The following is a 15,315-nucleotide window of genomic DNA, read 5'->3' on the forward strand; positions in this document are numbered from 1 at the left end:
CGTTCTGGGGGCATCGGTTTCACTATATGAGAAATGGGTATAATAGCTTCCTCAGAGGGCCTTGTGGTTATTACACTGTAAAAAGAATTGCCAGGTACTTAGTGGGTAGTAAGAGTTAACTCTTTGTTCCAGGTTTGCTCTTTAAACGTGAGACATTATTTTATCAATGTTAACTTACTCCCTTCTAGATAACAGAAATAATGCCAAATTATATTTCATATAATGGCCATAAGTGTGTAACTGATGACCTTGACTCTGCCAGAGCATACATGGACAGGACATTTCCCTTCTCCTTCTGGTAATGTTTCTAGGTATGCATTGGGGTGAGTCACAAAGAATAGACCCCGGAAGGGGCTCAGCAAGGGCACAGAAGGGACTGTCAGGTCTTCTTGTTGGGCATCATCTTCATCTTAGGAGAATGAGGGGTGTCCCCTACGCAAGCTAGAGTTTTGACTTCCCTTGGCTTTTGCTTTCGGTGTGAAGCCACACATAATGAAGCTAATGAGGAAATCACCATCTTTCCTTCTTCCTTCAGAACAGGAGAGAGACACCTGCTCATGAATGCTGGCTGCCGGCAGTAGCTTGGGGGAGTATCTTTGAGGTCAAGGCTGCTATGGCAATGCCGTGTCCAAGTGTCCATTTTTGTTGCAGTTCCTTGGCTCCAGACAGGCCCCATCCTTCAGTCCAGCATTGCATGTGGCTCTGTGTTGGCTTCCTCCCCTGCCTGCTGAGAGGGCCAGGGTCACTGCACTGCCAGGGCCCAGCCTGTGGCTGTGCGGGAGGGCACCCTTTGAGATCTTCAGGTGAGTCTGAGCACTTCTCCTGCAGCCTTCCCTGTCTCATTGTTTCAGCTCTCTTTTTGCTGCTGGCCACGTCCTTTCCCTGTTCTTGTGTCTTCAGAGATGCATAATCTCCACTGGGTCCCTGGACTCTAAGGGCTCAAGATCTACTTTAACTTGATCATCTTCTTTCTTGACTTCTTTTTGTTCTTGTGCCATAGGGTAAGAACTTAGACTGTAGAGAGTGAGAAATCTGTTGCATTGTAGGGAGGTATGGGACATCAGTAGGGCCCAGAGGGGGTGAATGGGACATTGGTGGGGCCCATTGGGAGGGAATGTTCATTACAGAAGAAACCAGAAGACTCCAAGTGCTCTCCGCTATTTTCTAATTGGAAGCCTTTTGACAAGCAACTTCTTTTAAACTTTGATTTCCTCATCTTTTAAATGGACATAACATCAGAGGTGCCTGGGTGGCTCAGTCCGTGGAGTCTCTGACTCTTGATTTTGGCTCAGGTCATGATCTCACGGTAGTGGTATTGTGAGCCCCGTGTTGGGCTCCGTGCTCAGTGGGGAGTCTGCTTGAGATTCTCTCTCTCCCTTTTCCTTTGCCTCTACCTGCTGTGCCCCCCCAAACAATAAATAAATCTTTAAAAAAATAGTCTCACATCTATTTAATCTTCACTATAGGGCCGCTGGGAAAATCAAGTGAGATAAAATATGTGTAAGAACTTTGCAAGTTGTAAAATAAGTTAACTAACACCCATTCAAGGCAATGTGCTCAGTGCCATGGGAGAACTAATCCACGTAGAATATTGAAAAAATGTGCAGGATTTAAAGTGAGAAGACTTGGCATTGAGGCTCAGGTGTGGAGCTTATTAGTGGTGAAACCTTCGGCAAATTATTTAACCTCTTAGAGGCATAACTTTCATTTTGCCTCCCATTATCTCTATTAAAAAAATAATGTGATAACGTATTATCTAAAAGATTCTGGGTAATGCGAATGTTCACTTTTTTATTATCCTCCAAAATTGTTTAGTGATTCCAAGAAACAATTTTTGTATATATATATTAAAAAAAAAAATCCCATTTGTGGAATCATGGGAAAATAAGGAGTACGTCTTGTGATCCAGGTTGCAACTAACATAAAGGGGCTTATTTTGGAATCAAGAAGTTAACAGGACACCAGTCAAGTTCCTTCAGCTTCCACATAGATAATAGTTCTCTCAGCTAATTAAGCACATTCTTTCATTTTTGTAGGATCTTGAGATGAAGGAAAAGTTCCCTATTTCATCCCTCTTCATATTTAACAAACCTGCTTGGATCCTTGCGATAACTTAAAAAAAAAAAATCCTTTGGTATCTTAATGTTCCCAACTTTAAAAGTAGATTAAAAACACGTGTCTTAGTAGTGGGATTGTTGGAAAGGCAATGTGAGATGATTTATGGATAGGTTTTGGAAACTTAAAAGCTAATAAATACATTATTACTATTGTTTTAATATATTTAGAACCAAACATATATTTTTGTCCAAACTACTTTGTTTAGAACAGGCTAAAAAATACCTAAACAAAATAATATAAAACTCATTTAGAATTCACGTTAAAGATGGGTTTCATTATGGTGGCCTTGAATTTAATAGTTCACAATGATAGGAAGTGCAGTTGAAGTAATCTCTCTAAATAATAAAAACACAAATTTTAATACTGAAACATTATTGGATAACAGAGGAAAATGGACACCGTGCTAGCCAGAAACATAAAGGAATCAATAGAAGTACAACTTTAAGGAGTGGGTCAAACACATATCTGTCTGAAAAAGTCAAATGGACAGATACCAAATAAAGATGCTAAGGATTTGGTCAATGTTAACAGCAATTAAGAATTAAGGGTTATATTGAATTTTGTGCCTCACTGAGATTGGACCTTCTCACGTAAGTAAGATATTTTCAAGGATTCATATTATTGCTTCAATTTTTTAAAAAAAATTTATTTATTAGAGCGCGCGCATGAGCAGGGATGAGGGGCAGAGGGAGAGGGAGAAGCAGGCTCCCCACTGAATAGGGAGCCCGAAAACAGGGCTCAATCCCAGCACCCTGAGACCATGACCTGAGCCGAAGGCAGACGCTTAATCAACTGAGCCACCCAGGCGCCCCCTTCTATTTTTAAACGTCTGGGTAATTGGGTGATTCTGTACTATTAGCTTGTTGGTAATAATCGTTACACTTTTCTGCTGTTTTACAATAGGTGCTTCTGGCTCCTGCTAAAATAGAAGACCTCATAGTCTGATGAGAGCCATGCCCATCTGAGGCCAGACACCTTCCCCATGACTTTAACAAAAGAAAACAAAACCTTTCCTCTTGCCAGCAGTTACCACCCCCTTCCTGCACCCCCTGTCTTTTCTAGTCTGTATAGAGCATTGGGAAAGTGAGGAGGAAGGCTCATCAGCTTTATATCAGAAATGAGAGGGAAAATTCCAAGATACTCACCCATAGAGATTGAGGGTGCCTGCAAGAATGCAAAAACAGGTGTTGGGATTTCCTGGTTAAATGTCTGCTCAGGCAGACATGCCTACCTCTCCCTGTGCCTATTTGGGTTGGGGAAGAAAGAACTGAGAGGCATGACAGGAGAAGGGGCTACCAGTGGAGCAGCTCACATATTCTCTGTTTAGTTTGGCAGGGACATGGGAGCTCTCCAGGGGTGAAGTGAATACTGTGAATGGTAGATGATCTTGATCCATTTTGGACTATCCCTACAAGGCTGTCTTGTGGTAATGGGAGCCAAGGGGTGGGTGGAAGAGGTTGGGCCAGAGCTGGCTGGGGTCAGACCTACATCAGAGAAGCTGTGCGGTGAGGAGATCCCTCAGGAAAATTCACACACCACCCAGCATTAGAGGAGTCATGGCCAGCTATGTAGACAGACATTTGTCTTTCCTCCCAACCAGTAGCTTGCAGGAGGAGTATGGACTGCTCAGAGCAGGGAGGAGGAGAGTGAGTAAAAGAGTAGATCCCTGGGGTGCCTGGATGGCTCAGTTGGTTGGCATTCGACTTGTTTTCAGCTCAGATAATGCTCTCATGGGTTGTGAGATGGAGCCCCGCATTGGGCTCAATGCTCGGTGGGGAGTCAGCTTGAAGAGTCTCTCCCTCTGCCTCTCCCCCAACTTGAGCACGCGTGTGTGTGTGTGTGTGTGTGAGAGAGAGAGAGAGAGAGAGCGAGCGAGCGAGCGTGCAGGAGCAGAGGGAAAGGGAAGAGCAGGGAAGAGCAGGGAGCCCATCCTGGGGCTGGATCCTAGGACCCGGAGATCATGACCTGAGCCGAAGGCAGATGCTTAACCGACTGAGCCACACAGGTGCCCCTCAAATAAATCTTAGAAAAAAAGTAGATGCCAGCCCTCTCTGTTTATAGTGGGGTCACAGGTTTGTCTGGTGTCAGGTGGGGGCTTGCATAAACCACAGTTGAACTTGAGAATAAAAAAATTAAATTGACCTAGCATTTTACTAATCCAAAGTCATCCCCAAATTGTAGGATCTGCACAAGATGCTATTAAAGATGGAAAAGACGTGGAAAAAATAGCAATTGGTAGCTCTGATGTGAATAAAGCCAAGCCATTTCCTGTTAATTGCTTGTGAGACGCTAACACTCAGTAAATGCAATTTCACAGATTCTCCCTCTTTTGTTGTTATGACACCAGATACTCATTCCATATCCAAATCCATGCCAGAACTCCTGGTGTTCCTGATTAGGCTCCAGGAGGAGTTGTACTGTTGTTAAGCTTGTGGCCCTTCTGCGTGTTGTATATGGTGTGCATCATATCTGAGGGTAAAGATGACCCACGACTCTAGATGTTTCTTTAAGTGAATTATCGGTGATAATTTGATGGCCTCGTTGTGCCTGAGTGGAAATGTCTTTTTAAGAGTTGGATTTCTGTTGTCAATAGTGTATTGGGCGGATCCCCGAGACCTATGAGAGATACTAGAAAAAATAATAGAGGCAGATGTACATAACGCAGTTGAAGGAGCCTCGGTGCTCCTTGTTTGCTTAAGGAAGACTGTGAGCATTATATGATACCATGTCAACACAGCTTAATAAAAAGCTCCCTCATAAAGGGAGAGACAGATACAGCATGTCTCTCGTAACGTTTTCCAGAGAGTCTGTGAATGAATTGAGAAGTGGATCCAGGATTTCATGTATCAGCACCATAGGTTTTTTTTTTTATCATTTCTATAATCCTTTATTTTTTTCCCCGTTACTGTCAAAATTTTAAAGGGGGATTATAGTCTGAGTTAAAGGGAGCAGGCCATGCAGGCATACCACACAAAGTTGTTAAATCTCAGAGGCCTGAGATTTCTTGGCTCCTTTTAAGTTTCGGAAGCCGAGCACTCCTAGGGAATGCTATTAGGAATCGGCGTCATGGAGAAAATGTAGCTTCTGGGCAGTTAGCTTTTGAAGATGAGAGAGGATAATAGGTTGGTGACCGGGAGAGGGAAAGTTGCTTCAGGTTTAGAGAGTAAAGGGAGCGAGCAGGGTGACTGTGGTGTGCGACTCTTCCTGTAATAGGTAATAGTTCTGTAGCGGGACCGAGTGGTTCTCCAGATCCAGTTCAATCTTCCACTGAGTGCATCTTCTGAGTTTTGACAAAGCCTGGCTACCCTCTCACGGAGTGTCTGTCTCTTTGTGCCCTGATTGCTAGGGCTGTGCTATCCACTTGGCCAACTGCCCACTTCCTTTGGGTCTAAAAGGAGTAGGTTTTTAAAAAAATTTTTTTATTTATTTGAGACAGAATGAGAGGGAGGAAGGTCAGAGGGAGAGGCAGGCTCCCCGCCGAGCAGGGAGCCCGATGCGGGACTCGATCCCGCGACTCCAGGATCATGACCTGAGCCGAAGGCAGGCGCTTAATCGACTGAGCCACCCAGGCGCCCCAGGAGTAGTTTAATTTAAATCAGATCGTATCGATTTAGGGCTTGGCAAAAAAAATAAAAATCTGCAGTGGTTGCTTTCCTTCCTCTTCCTCACGCCGTCGGAGGTCCCGTATCCCCTGGATACATCCGAATACACGTGGAAGCAAACCTCGGGTGTGAGGGTAGACAGGGAGGAAGACTGTCCCATCCGTGCTTCCCTGAGGGGCAAGTTCAAATCTAGGTCCTGGCCGAAGACGACACAGGTGAGGACGACGAGGAGTAGCACTCGGAGTTATTTTAGGGAGGGCTTTTCAGGACAGTGTCCTCCACTCAGGACATGGGAGAAGCGGAACATCTCAGTGGGCCGCCCCGCTCAGGCTCTGTGCGGACGCATGTTTATTTTGCTTCACAGGCCTTGAGTCCGTCACTTCGTGAAATGTCAGTCCTCGTACGGAGATGGACTTAGTCCGGCCCCAAAGCTACCGGGAGCCTAGTTAGAAAGACACGTAGCACGCACGCGCACGCACGCACATGCGCGCGCGCACGCTCACAGGCACCGACGCCGCTGACGAACAGCGTTGCTGGCCTTCGCGAAGCGGCTCGCCAGGCGGAGTGCGGTTATCTTGCGGGGAGTCCTGTGCCGCAGGGCTGAATTAGATGAGGGAGAAATCTGAAATTCCGTGAGACTGCAGGGCACAGCAGCGGTGTTCTGGGGGCTGTGGAGGGGGCCAGGAGGAACAGTGAGCTCAGGGCTCTTGCCTCCATGCGCTTTAGTGGGCAGCGTGTGGCTATCCTGAGTGCCTGAGTAGGTGCATTGCTCACACCACCGTGTTAGATCGTGGGGCTCGTGAATGTGTTTGCTGGGACGTCGTGGAGGCTCCCTGTGCCAGACGTAGGGGGACAGATACGTGTGGCTCTTGAGTTTCCGTTTCCACGTCCCCTGGAATTCTGTGCTACAAGAGCTCATCTGCTCCGTATTTTACAGATGAGGAAATTCGGTCCCAGAGACGGAGCGATTTGCCCCTTCCCCTGAGAGGAGCCGGCAGTCAGTGCAAAAATCTAGGTCTTCTGATTCAGCCCAGCGCCTTTCCCCGAATGTCACACGGTTTCTCGCATCATCTTGAGATTTGCTAGAGCCACAGGACAACATAGTGGTCGTGCGTAAGTGGATTTTGGCGCTGCAGCTGAATTAACTCATGTCAGCCTAAGTCTTGAGCCGGCTTCCGCAACACGGGGTGAATGGCCACTGCGGTGGTCTCAGAATTGGGTGCGCGGAGGATATCCTCGTCCCCCGGGGTAGTCCTTTCTGCTGTCCCCTGTGTGGACTCCTCTGCCTCTTCTTGCCCTTTCCTCTTTGAGGCAGGGGCGGAAGGGGTGGAGTCCCACCCACGCTGAGCCGAACTGGAGCCCATTGCATGGCATCGATGGAGACATCTTGAACATTCAGGGTGTTAGTTTTTAGGTGGATGTAGTTCTGTTCTGAGAGCACTTGCTTGACATGCTCTGAGACCGTGAAGGGGCACTGTCCATGCCACCAGTGACGAGGATTCCCTGTGCTTTCTCCAGGTTAGAACTTCTCTTGAGAATTGACTTTGCCCTGCAAACTCCTCACGTCTCTTAACTTTCTTGGCTGGCAGGTCTTGTGCAATGGATTTTACTGATAAAAGTACTAAATTTAAATCTTGCAGTTATACAATGGGATAATTTAAAGGAACTTCCACCATTTTAGGCCGGGACTACAGTAAGTCCCAGGCTCTGTCGGATTTAGAGTTTTTTTTCAGTTGTGGTAAGGGCTCACCTTCCATATGTTCTGATTTTAGTCCACAGTACAAAGTGTATCAAGATAATTAACTGGATTTAGGGATCCAAATAGTGAGATGATTTCTTTTTTGCGGGAGCCGCACTAGCCCCTTTCACTTGGGTTAAGTTAGCCTCATTCACAGCTCCTCTTAATTTTGTTTCCTGGGCTCATTTTTAGAGAACTATTGCATTTCCTAACTTTTCAAAGGGCCAACCAAAGCTGGCTCCAGTTGCTTTTCTGTATGTGTGCCTAATTTCTCACAGTCCTTTTCCCAGGAATACCCCGCTCAGTTTGGGCAGTTGATTTTCCTGTTCTGCCTTTTCTGATAGGGCCTCTGGGGTTCCCTCCTTTCCTTCCCTGCTCCCTTGGTCCCAGGTACTGGTTGCTCTTTTGGCTTCACTGCCTATTAGGAGTATGGGCAGCTGGGAATGACAATGCTTTTGCTTCTGGTTCTTCTTCCCCCCGAGGGCTGGTGTTAAAGAGGAGGACTTGAAGGCAGAGAGCTGGAGAACAGGAGGGAGAGGAGGCAGGGCAAGGCAAGCAAGAGTGCTGATCGCCCCTTCCTTCAGCCAGATGTTAAGCACGAGCAGAGTAAATGAAAGCAGGCTTTCTCTCTGTCCCTACAAAGCCCCTTTCCTCCTTGTAACTGCCTTGACCCCTTAGCTACTCTTTCCTTTCTGGGTTCTATAAATGATGAGCAATTGTTGCCTCAGGTATATGCGGAATTAAAAAAAAAAAAAAAAAAAACTCTGTAGGCCGGTCTGGAATCCTAATCCCTAATTATGATTACTGTTTCTATGAGAAGCTGTATTCTGAGTTGCAGATAAGTTACAAACATTCCTTAGGAGTGCGAACCATCTGCATGTTGAGGTAAATAAAGACATCCTTTGTTGCTGGGTCTTTTTAAGTTTGTACTGCATTTTAGAATCTAAAGTTGTGACAGATAGTTGTGAAGGTATCAGAATGGGCAAAAAGCCTATTCTTCTCTGGCATTAAATCTCCTTTGCTATCTCTGCAACTTCTGAGATGTCTACATTCTCCTTTCCCTGAGTATCTTACAGAGGATCATGTCTTGGTCTTTGGATAACTGTGCTTTAAGAATACAGCATATAGCTGGGGACTTGCTTTTAAAGTATTACACAGAGTTTTCTCAATTTGGAATACTTTTTTTTTTTTCCCCCTTGGCTGACTTCACTAAATACCGTAAATTCAAGAAGAGCTCCATGGTTGCGGATCTGGTATCGATTATCATTAATTCTTCCTTTTATGACTTTGCCACTTAAATACACATTTAGAAACAAACCAAATAAACATTAAATAGCATAACTAGATCTTTGACTTGGGTGGTCCAGTGAGTTTCAACATGTGCTTAATTAAGCTTTGAAAGGTGGTTATGAAAACATTACATTTAACCAACCCATTAAATGATTGCAATAGATTTATTTTGAAATGTATTAATTCAGATATATTTAAAAAGAAACCTTGGACTATTTATAATTTATTGCTATACAAAGTAGCTAAAAAGGTAAATTTTTGCCCATATAAGCGTTTCGTCACTGTATTTCAGCTTGGCTAGTATAACCTGGTTGGTTTCCAACCTTGTGCCATTGGGCAAGTCACTTGACTGAGTTTTTGTTGTCTCATTAGTGACAGGGAAGATAAACTCCTAGGCTCTTCTGAAATGCTAGGACTCGGCAATTCTGTGAACTTAAAAGTTGATATTTAAAATAATCCTTTGAAGCCGAAAGTATGCTATTTACTCCACAATATAAATGGAGAGATGGCACGTTCTGGAATGATCAATAAAGATCTAAAAATAGCATATAATTCTGAGCCTTCTTTAAAAAGTTCGTCTTTATTTATGGCCTTGTTTATTGAACTGTGCACACGGTTGGGAAAATAGATGGGGCATCTGGAAAAATACTAACAAAATATTTATGGGCAGAGACTATGTCTCAGCATCTTAAATAATTTGTATTACGGCATGTGGTGGTACAGCCATCAAATGCAAGGTCAGCTATGTGAATCAGCCCATTAGAATAACTTTGGATTTGGTCCAGTGGTGTTTTGTTGGATTGTGTGTTAGACATTGGAGGTTCTAGAGGGAAGTGTTTCCTCCTTTTTGTTTCTCTTTCACACCTTTTGGTGATCATCTTTGCTTCTCTGTCTGGAGACCCATTCCCCCACATTACAGTAAGAGTTTTTTTCGGGGGTCCTTGGTTGTCCTAAGTTACTTCTATATTAAGGATTCTTAACTGGTTTCCTGGAGGAGGAATTGGAGATTAGATCATGATCTCCTAAAACCATTGCAGAGAAGGTGGTTATATAAAGAAGAACTATAATAAATCTTAAAACAGGCACTGTAACGTACCATGTTTGCAAAATCAGACGTGGTTCCTGCAAGCAGAGCCTGGGGCAAGCCATTTTGATTTGTCACAGAGGCAGCCCTTGGGCAAATGCTAATGGCACATGAAGGAAGAGTGACCACAGTGTTTCATTGGGTTCCTTTGATCACTCTTAACCCGGTTTTAATATTATACCAACATTTTATCAGAAACCAAAATACTTCTCAGTGTTCTAACCCTGGCAATTGTTTTTTCCTCCCTCTCTGAACCCAGAAGAGAAGGTTGGCTGTTGTGTCAATATCTCATGCAAATAACTCTCTTAAGAAAAACTATAGCCATGAGGACTTCTGAGCATTTGCTTCCCATTTGTCCCAGGATGCTGAGAGGGCAGAGGTCATATCTTAGCACCCCTGGGCCCTACCCAGTGCCTGGTGTATGGTGGGGGCTTCCAGTTGGATTGGGTTTCTGAGGACCCTGCAGGAATCTTCCTTTAGAATCTTAATAAACCACAGAAAAATCTAACTGATCATGGAAGGCAGAGCATAAAATTAACGTTGTTCCTCTTGTCCTTCTGTTTACATCTTCAGAAATGAGGGCTTTTTCCCCCCTGACCAACAAGTGTAATTCTGTAAACGCAGAGTTAAAGTTGATGCTTTAATATCCACACTTCGTAATAGAGAGTTGATGATAAAAACAAACCTAAATCCTACCTTTTGGCAATGGGCTAGTGAAGGATGATTACATCTTTAGAAACCTAGGAGGCAAAAGAGTGGGTGGGTGCCTCGACAGGAACGTGAGTTGCTTAAAGTGGAAGAGTCTGACCACATCTGTTCTGGCTGCCCTTTTTGGGGATGACTGGGCCCTTGGAGACCCGTGGATTTGTGACCATCTCTACTTAGACCCATGGATTTGTTTAGGTCTTTACTATGAGTTCTGTGGCCATATTTTTGTCTTGACGTTGCCGCCTTCTTGCTTGACTTGGTGGTTTTAGGCTTGCCAAGGATTTACCGGTCCACCATCTAGGCATCCTGCCCTCTCAGCATTGCACCCGCTGCTTCTGTACTGAAACGTACGTTGGAGGCACAGGCCTGTGCAGCTCCTTCTCAGCCCTGGGTTCCTTCGGTGCTTAGAGGCAGAGCCCGTGTTTGTCAGTTGGTGGTTTAGACAAGTTACAGGTAAAACACGATGGAAGTCTCTGTCTAGATTCTTATCTCTTGCCCCAGCAGAAGCAGACAGGGAGGGAGGAATGAAGTGAAATGTCAGGCAGCCTTTGTTTAAACGAAAGAGGTGCTGGTGTCTAGAACAATTCCAGCCCCTAAAACAGAATACGGCCTGGAGGTGGAGGAAAGACCTCATAAAACTTTACACTGAAAGCCTAATGTTGAAGTTAGGGCTCGTAAAGTCGGCTTCTCAAAGACCCAAACGAGTCGTCCTGGAATGTGAAGGTGTTCATTTTATAAAGAGAATGAAATCTTCAGTGCCAGCTGGTCCCAGGATGGGTTAGTAAAATCACAGTGGAGGGAAAACCTCTCATTTTAAGTGTTTCCATTTGTTTTGTGTGCGTGGCTTGTTTTATAATATCCAGATAAGAAGTCGGAAGGCTGCGAGGAGGTCTTGTTACAATAGCAGTGCTGCTTTGATCTGGGATAGATAAAGGCTAAGTGATGGTGTGACTGACTTGTAGATTTGTAAAGCCACCCTGAGAGGGGAGGAGCCGGGAGGAGTGGATGTGTTCCCAGCCTGGTTACCCATAGTTGCCTGAAATCTGGAAAAACTGGAAGAAGAAATGACTCGAAAACTCATGGAACCTGCTCTTCCGATGGTGCTGAGGTGCCCACGGCAGGTCCGTGAACCTCCCTGCCCACTTCTTCATAAGCCTTCCAAGGAAAACGATCTGGGTTAGAGGGATTATTCACTATATTTGTAGCCCCATAAATTCCTCCTTATGATGACCTTTTTAGCCCAGTTTAAACTCTGTTAAGTGGAGAAACTGATATCTAAGCAAAAGGAAGAAGATGAGGTCACTTATCTTAATTTCCTTAAACCTTTAATCATTGTAAATACAGATCTGGTTTTTTTTGGAACTTGTAGTGATGTCTTCGTTTTGTGGCGGTTGGTTCACTCTTGGCAGATTGAGTCATTGGAGGACTTGAAGATCTAGAATAACATACCATCTGTAAAGAAATGATGACAGTAGCTGGTCTTGACAGACCAAAAATTGTATTTACAAAGTCATCTAACAGATCTTTTAGTTACTGCAACACACCTGAAATAAATGTGTGCTGACCTGATGGGCATTTTGAAGGGAGGACTGACGTTCTGTGTTCATGGGGCCTCGGCCTCCTGTAGACAGTAACCCCATTACCCAGAGACAGAACTTAGAGAAGCAGCAGGGAATGTAAAGCTCTTGGCGCACACAGTAGGCATTTAGTAAGCACTTGATCAGCAGCTGATAGCCGGTGAGAAACCCTGGTGGGTGAATTCTCAAGTGGAAGGTGGGTGATGCTATGTTTTTATTCACCAGCCCAAGGGGCACTGCCCCGGCTCACACACTACGATCCTGATAGGATACTTGTTGGCATTTACTATCCTTCTGCAGATTCCCCTGGGGGGGGGGAGGGGTGACTTTGCAGTAGAATTTGAATCTTCATCTACATTGGGCCTTCCCCTCTGTTGCTGCTTCGAAGGCTTTCCTTGTGGGAGGAAAGTTGTCCTTCTGGCTTTGTCACCCATTTTTGGCAAAGGACCAGCGGGTAAGCCTCCTGCCCCGAAGATCTCCTACAGCTCAGCCAGTATCAGGACCCCGATTACATGCAAGCGATCCCCACTCAAAGAACTTTAAAACGAGATTTTTCTTTGAAATTTAAAAGAAGAATAAAAATGTGCTTGCTTTTCAACATAGATTGATTAGCTGGCACAGAGGGAAGGCCGGCCTTTGAAATCTATAGGCATCGCATTGCAGGCCTGACCCCGCCGACCCTGGTAGATTAGTAATGGTCTACGCAGCCTGCTCTGTCAGCACGTCTGGCCGGGCAGGCACAGATGGTGCCAGTTGGAGAAAATCACTGCGGAACACTGCGCTGCAGCCTCGGGAGGAGGAGCTGAGACTGGGTTGTTTACAGACGTGTTCCTGCCTGGCGCTGGGGAACAGACCTGTGAGGATGCCGGTCCAGGGTTAGGACGCATTTGCTGATTATGACTGAAGTAATGCTTTCTTGTCGTAGCTCAAGCCTTCTGCACCGTTGAGCAGCTGGGATTTTTACGGGGTCTGTGGCCTTGGGGTTGTTCTGGAAGGGAATTTGAAACTAGAACTGATCTCATTCCAGGGAGTCAAGCATAATGCAATACTTGTTTTCCTAGAGTCAGTCAGCCTAAGGAAAATGTGAGTGGGCTGGAATGGGGTAGGGGGAGAGGCAGGAGGCTTTAGAGTTTGAGTAAGCAACCCAGGGGAAAGAAGAATTTTATGACAGAAAGAAGCTTCTGCCACCTCTGTCCTTCCATCTGCCACCGGGTTCTGGGGTGTCAGGTGGCACCCCGAGTTTATGATCAACACTCCTCTTGTGGGGTCAGGAGAGCAGTGATTCTGCTCCCCAAAGATAGGCAGGAAAAAGACCTCATTCTGATGTAGCTACCAACCGGGGAATAGTCTTTTTTTTTTTTTTTTTTTGTTTAAAGATTTTATTTATTTATTTGAGACAGAGAGAATGAGATACAGAGAGCATGAGAGGGAGGAGGGTCAGAGGGAGAAGCAGACTCCCTGCTGAGCAGGGAGCCCGATGCGGGACTCGATCCCGGGACTCCAGGATCATGACCTGAGCCGAAGGCAGTCGCTTAACCAACTGAGCCACCCAGGCGCCCCGGGGAATAGTCTTCTAACAAAGTTCATCAGAGCTAAAACTGTAAGCCTGCTCTTTCGAGTTAGGCATTTTATTCTTTGAAAATTCTACTTGGAGTTGCATTGGAAGTCCAGCCTTAAGGAACTGTCTCCTCCTAACACCCCTCTGTCTGAGCTGTATTTCAGCAGGTTGAAGACAGGCTGAACAAATACCCATGTTGAGCTGCTGTGCAGGTGTCTCTTTGCAGGAGACCCGCAATCAGTCTCAGCCAGGGACTTGCACCATTCGTAACTTTATTTTGTATTCTTCTCACCAAAACTTTCTTCTTTAAGCCTCCATCCAGGTTAGTCTGGCTTTGCGACTTGTTACTGTTTAACTGACTCATTGGGTTTCTTTTGGGTTTTATGAAATATGTTGTTTCATTCTTGAATTTTCCTTGGAGATGCTGCTGCTGTGAAATGGGAACTGCTCTTTTAAGCTCTGACTTGAGAAGAGTTTACATAGTGGCTTCAGAAAGGCAATTAGTTTTTTCCTCCCAAAGATATAAGGAGGTGGGTCCTGTTTGATGCAAGCCAGTGCTTTTGAAATTGGGGTATGGGGCACGGTCTGGAGGGAGATCTGAAGGAATGAAAAAGGCCTTTTGCTACATGCACACAGTGGGTGCGCGCTCCAATGCAGATTGCTTGCTCAAGCCTGGAAGAGAGAGATACTCAGAAAGCACACTGAAATCTGACGGATTTATCTATTCTTGGTCAGTAGAGCCTGGCGTAGGCAGGATGGCTTCATTGACATGAAGGTTGTGAAGCTGAAGAGGGAAGTCGAGGATGCCTCCCCCTGGGAGGCGGGAGAAACCAGTAGATGATGAAGTGCGTTGGCCAGAGGAAGAGGAGTTTTAAGCAAGTTTAAGCAATTCGTAGTTGAAATGTCCATTAGGTCCCTGGATCTCTGGGTCAGGATTTGAGTCTAGAGAGAAAGTTGGGAGTTGTTAGCACACAGCCATGGAAGAGAGCGCGGAGACAGTTGAGAGAGTGAGGAGAACACTAAAAGCCAGCTTGATTCCCCCTCCCACTCTGGTGTTGGAACAATGACAGGTATTTGCCTAGAGCACACGAATTACAAAAATTACTCAGTGATTTTCCGGGGGTCGCGCTTGTATGTTTGGTAGGAAAATGTAATAGTCTTGGGAAATTGTAGAGACAAATTCTTAAACGACCCCCAAGTAGAATTTTGGAGTGCTTTGGTCCATTTCACAGATGCGTTACCATTTGAAGTAGCTGCCAAAACCGAGCAGAAGACGGAGAGCAGAGGGTCTGTAGTACACGAGGCAAGCATCTGCTCATTTATTTAGGACCAGGAAGAGCAGAGGGACCAGCGGGCTGCAGGAGCCAAGAAGAAAACCTGGTCAAGAGGCCACATCAGCCCAGCTTGGCAGACAGGCCTAGTGGCTTTGGTAATTACTCTGGTGCCTGCAGTGTGTGTGCCTTTTCCACTGAGTTTATAAAAGGCTTTCCTCTAACTACTGGGTCTCCCAGAACTTGGGCCACTTCTGCCCTTGGTGGTTTTTTTTTCCCCTGTGGAATCTGTGCTGTGTCTGCTGACTCCACGACGAAACTCAGGGCCCCGGCGCTTCACACAGCTCCTCCCCGCGTCCCCCTCCCGCC

Source organism: Neomonachus schauinslandi, chromosome 8 (genome assembly GCF_002201575.2).
Source record: "Neomonachus schauinslandi chromosome 8, ASM220157v2, whole genome shotgun sequence".
In the NCBI taxonomy this organism is placed as follows: domain Eukaryota; kingdom Metazoa; phylum Chordata; class Mammalia; order Carnivora; family Phocidae; genus Neomonachus; species Neomonachus schauinslandi.